Below are 5,063 nucleotides of genomic sequence, written 5' to 3'. Positions count from 1 at the left end.
TCAACATTGTGCCCAAATCTAATTCTTTACCACAGATAAAAGTAAGCAGCAATATTTAATATTTCAATTTGTTTAACTTTTTATTTTCTAAGCAGTCTTACAGAGTTATTATATAGTTTAATATCACAAATTTTTTTAGTAGACAGTATGCAAGATAATATTTATTTGATATGAATCAAATAAAGTCTCTTACATCAAACTTCTTATATAGTAATTTATATTGGCATAATGGTATGACTGTAGTTATAGTAGACCATAAATCTGTACAGAATTATAAAGGACAAAATGAAAAAAAAAAAAAAAAAAAAAAAACAATGGCAAGCAGTGGAGGATTTTAAGTAGGGATTTAAATGTGATCTATTTTATGATTTGAAAAATCTTTCCAGCTGATATATGATGGATTGTAGAGAGGTAGGAATGGAATAGAGAGAAAAAAATACAATTAGGGGATGCACAGGTATTTTAGATAAGAGATAATAATATATTAAATCAGGATCCTAACACTGGAGGTGGTAATAAGTGATCAGACTTTAGGAAATATTTTCAAGACAGTGATGACTGAACTTAGGAGCAGATTGAATAAAAGGTACACAAGAAGGAGAATAATCAAAAATGGCACCTAGCTTTGCAGACTAAACTTCCTAATTGACTGAGATGGTGAGAGCTTGAGAGGGAATGGATTTGGAGGAGAAATCAATGGTTAGTTCTATTATGATCATGTCTAGGTTGAGATGTCTATTATCCACTGAGACAGAGGTTGAAGAGAGGCAATTGAATAGATGATTCTAGGGCTCAAATAAGCGACCCAGACTCTGGACACAAAATTTGAATCAATATATGGATAGTATCTGAGGGTAAAGGAAAGCATGAAATGATGCAGGGAAGGTTGGTGATGCAGGCCACCGGCACTCCAACATCTAGAACCCTGGTAGACAAACGAGGAGGAGTCAGGAAATGGTGAGGAGGAGTCAGGAAATGGTTCTAAGGAGAGGCAGCAAGGAAGTGAGCATGCAAAGCAGAAGCCTAGATAGGTATGTGTTTTATAAAGGAGACAGTGGTCAGCCTTTTCAGGCGCTTCTGGGAAGTGAAAGAAAATGCCAAAAAAACTGACTGCTGGGTTTAGTATGGTCTAAGTCGTCTGTCACTACGATGACAACTATTTCAGGGGAGCAGAGAGAACAAAGCTTTATTGGCACTCTGCCACTCACTCTGGAGTCTCTGTACCTGATACGCAGCAGCAATGCTATGGCCCACACTCCCTGCCCCCTGTTCCGCTCTCCACCCAAGCCACACGGAGCTGTCACAGTTGTCCAACCCACTGCCACCCTCCACAGCCATCTCTACCAGATCAGGGTTGTTGTCCTCTCACCTCTGGATGCTCGGCGGCCCTGGCACTGCAAGATGGTCCAGCTCTGGCTAGAGCCACGTGACCACAACCACCAAGCCTAGGCAGCATCCTGCTCCTGGGTACCAGTTATAGCCTCTACATCCTGTCCCCCAGAGCCTCGTGTATGCCATAAGCTACTCTTCTATGTGTCACCACTGTGAGCTAGAGAACACCTGCACCGACCATAAAGTGGAGCTGCAGGAGCTGAATGATATTTTCACCTACATCGACAAGATGCACTTCCTATGGCAATAGAACAAGATCCTGCTGACCAACCTGGAGCAGCTCAAAAAGCAGGGCAAGTCATGTCTGGGGGACCTCTACAAAGAGGAGATGTGGAAGCTGTGACAGCAAGTGGACTAGTTCACCAAGGACAAGGCCAGCATTGAGGCACAGAAGGACATCCTGGCCAAGGACAGATCCAAGAGAAGTTGCAGGAGATGCTTCAGAGAGAGGAAGCTGAGAGTACCCTTGCAAACCATGCAGACTTTCAGATAGGATGTTGGCAATGTTTCTTTGGTGCTTTTTGTCCTTGAATGAAAAGTGGACTCCTTGTAAGAGATTGCCTTTTTGAAGAAACTACACAAGGATGAAATCCAGGAGCTGCAGGCCCAGATTCAGGAACAGCTTACAAATCCAATGTGGATGTTTCCAAACCTGACCTCACTGCAGCCCTGATGTGCTTTAGCAGTATGAAAGTATAGCTGTCAAGAACCTTCAGGAGGTTGAAGAATGGTACTAGTCCAAGTTTGTTGATCTCTCTGAGGCTATATGCTGAACCTGGACAATGATGCCTTGTGCCAGGCAAAGCCAGAGTCAAAAGAGTACAGGTCCAGTTGCTCACCTGCCAGGTGGATGTACTAACAGGAACTAAGAAGTCTCTGCAGTGCCAGATGTGTGAAATAGATGAGAAATTTGCTGTGGAAGCTGCTAACTACCAAGACACTATCAGCTTCCTGCAGGATGAGATTCAGGACAGAAAGTAAGAAATGGCCTTTCACCTTTGCGAATTCACCCTTTGTTAATTCCAGAACCTGCAGAATTTTAACATGGCCCTTGACATTGAGATTGCCACCTACAGAAAGCTACTGGAAGGCAAGGAGAGCAGCATTTCTCTGCCTCTTCCAAACTTTTTTTCTCAGGACCTGAGGGAAACCATTCTGGATTCATTCCTGGTTGATTAAAAAAAGAACATTTCTGATTAAAACAGCTGAACCTGGAGATGGACAGGTTATTAACAAAAGTTCTCAGCATCATGATGATCTTGATAAAAATTGCACACACAATATATTTTCAGCAAGAATATGAAAGCAATCCCTATCTTGAGAAACAGCTTTACAATGTCTTCCTGCAGTTTTTCAGTAGCACAATATAAATTTGAAATAGAAAGAAGTTATAGATTCTAAGAACCAACTCTCTTAAAAGATTTAGAAAAAAAAGTTTACAACATAATCTAGTTTATACCAAAGTCTTGTGCTACACTACTTTTAAAAATATATTTTAAATACTATTAAAACTGCTTTTTCCAGCAAGTATCTGACTAACTTATTGCTACTTCAATAAATCTTTGGAAAAACAAACCAAGAAACAACACCAATAAGAAAGCCTTCTTGGAATTGGTTGGAGAGAGAACGGAAGGTAGGAAAGTGGAGAGAGTAAGAATAGTTTCACTTTTTGAGCTTTGCTGTTATGGAGAGAAGAAAACCAGGTCAGTAGCTGAAGGAAAGAAAGTGTGAGGTCAGGATATGAGTTTTACTTTTGTTTTTGTTTCCTGAAGATGAGTGATGTTGTGATGTGTGTGGCTAATCCCATAGAGAGGGCAAAATTGGTGATGCAAATGAAAAGGGGTGGGTATAAAACCGCAGGAGCAAAGTCTTTTGGGATAAGTGGGATGAGGCCCAGGGTCAGTGGGAGCTGTCCTGGGAGTAGACACACTTTCTCTTTCAGAACACAATAGAGGGCTGAGTAATACTGTAGGTGCATATGCAGGCAGGTTTTCAGAACTGGTGGTGGAAACATGAGATGTTGTTTTTATCAGATTACACTGGTTTTGTCTGTGAATGTTTTGAGAGGTCATCAAATGAATATTAAAAGGGTTTGTTGATGATTTGAGGAGAAAGAGTACAAAGGTAAATTTAGTAGGAAAATGTAGTGGTATACTGGAAGTGCTGTCTCTTTGAAATTTAAATTGAATTCGGTCTGAATACTTGCATGCTTTTCTTTAGCCAAGGTTGCTGCTAAGCTTCACTTAGAAAGTAAGAAGAAAAATGTGTTAAATTGGCAACGAGTTTTGTCAGATGGATATGTGGCTGGACTGTGAAATCTAAGATAACGAGGATAAAACTGAGATCATAAAGACGCAGGGTATCAGTACCTGATATTTGGTAATTGACTTTATTTTCCTCTCTTCTGTCATACATGCATTTTCTAAAAATACTAGAAATCTGGCTGAGATATAAAAAATAAACAATTTAGTACACATGGCCTTGAATCTTATTCCAATTCAAACTTTGACTCCAGTTATTTGAGCACAGACTTTTAGTATCAAGATAAATAGCCTATATACTTTGTGCTAAACCATTTAGAACACATATCATACAGATCAATTGAAGAATGCATTTATAAATAGAACTGTTTAAACAATCCAAAGTGGAAGGAAGAAGCTAAAAGAATGCCAAAAAAGATAATACAAAAGCAATTAGGGCAGACTCAATAAAGGAAGAAAAGAAGGAGACAAAGGTTATGTCTAAATAATGCCAAAACAAACAGATGATAAGTGAAACATCTAGTCAATCAGTTGGATGTTTTGTCTACAGGGAGCCTAGCAACTGACTTGACTGATTTCTTTTTTCAACTGAATTGACTGAATTAAGTGGTTGTTTTGGAAGCATTTTGACATATACATAAAGAAAGAGTCAGAGAGGAAAGAAAAGAAAGGATGCATTTGGAAAACAAAAACAAAACAAACTCTTGGGACCTCTAAGTGATGGAGGATAAGATTAAATAGAGTTTAAATTAAAATGAGAGCAGATTTGGGGGGAGGGGATGAATTTAGCTAAATAAATTACAATTTGGATTATAAGATATAGAAATTTATTTTCCAAAATTATAGAAGACTTGTTTGTAACACAATGGAAATATTTTAAGACTATGAAGATAAAGTTAGAGATTCTAACGTGTCAGTTTTTTGTCTCGTGTGTTGATCCTGCTGTTTATTGCTAGCATATTTTGCTAAAGTGCAAATTATGCTCATTGAGTTATAATTTAATTTACTATTACAAGCACTCATTTTCCCACCCTTTCTACTTTTTAAATATAGATGTTTGAACTAGTCTTCCTATTCTCACTATGTGACTATAGTAACACAACCATCAGAACTATATATATGTATATATGTATGTATGTATATATGTGTATATATGTATAAATGTATACATATGTATGTATGTAGTGAAATGCATAAGTGGAAAGACATTATATGAACTATCATGAGATTTTCAAAGAACAACTCACAAATTTTCTAATGGCAATAATACTTCTGAGAAAACGGTTTCTATTTAGAAAATGAAACCCATATATTTTTTTAAAATGCATTCTATTTGGGAAGTGGTGAATTACTAAAGGAGAAGCACTATCACCCAATGTATGTGAATAGTAAGGAAAATGGAGAAAGACA

General features: G+C 38.0%; 1 pseudogene; it reads left to right on the top strand.

Moving 5' to 3' along the window:
* Nucleotides 1–1,240: 1,240 nt before the first annotated feature.
* On the top strand, nucleotides 1,241–2,695 carry LOC134379150 (vimentin-like; annotated as a pseudogene).
* The last annotated feature ends 2,368 nt before the right edge of the window (nucleotides 2,696–5,063 follow it).

This window comes from Cynocephalus volans, chromosome 5, assembly GCF_027409185.1.
Source record: "Cynocephalus volans isolate mCynVol1 chromosome 5, mCynVol1.pri, whole genome shotgun sequence".
In the NCBI taxonomy this organism is placed as follows: domain Eukaryota; kingdom Metazoa; phylum Chordata; class Mammalia; order Dermoptera; family Cynocephalidae; genus Cynocephalus; species Cynocephalus volans.
Note: the sequence above shows the minus strand (reverse complement) of the source record. Positions and strands in the feature narration are given on the sequence as shown.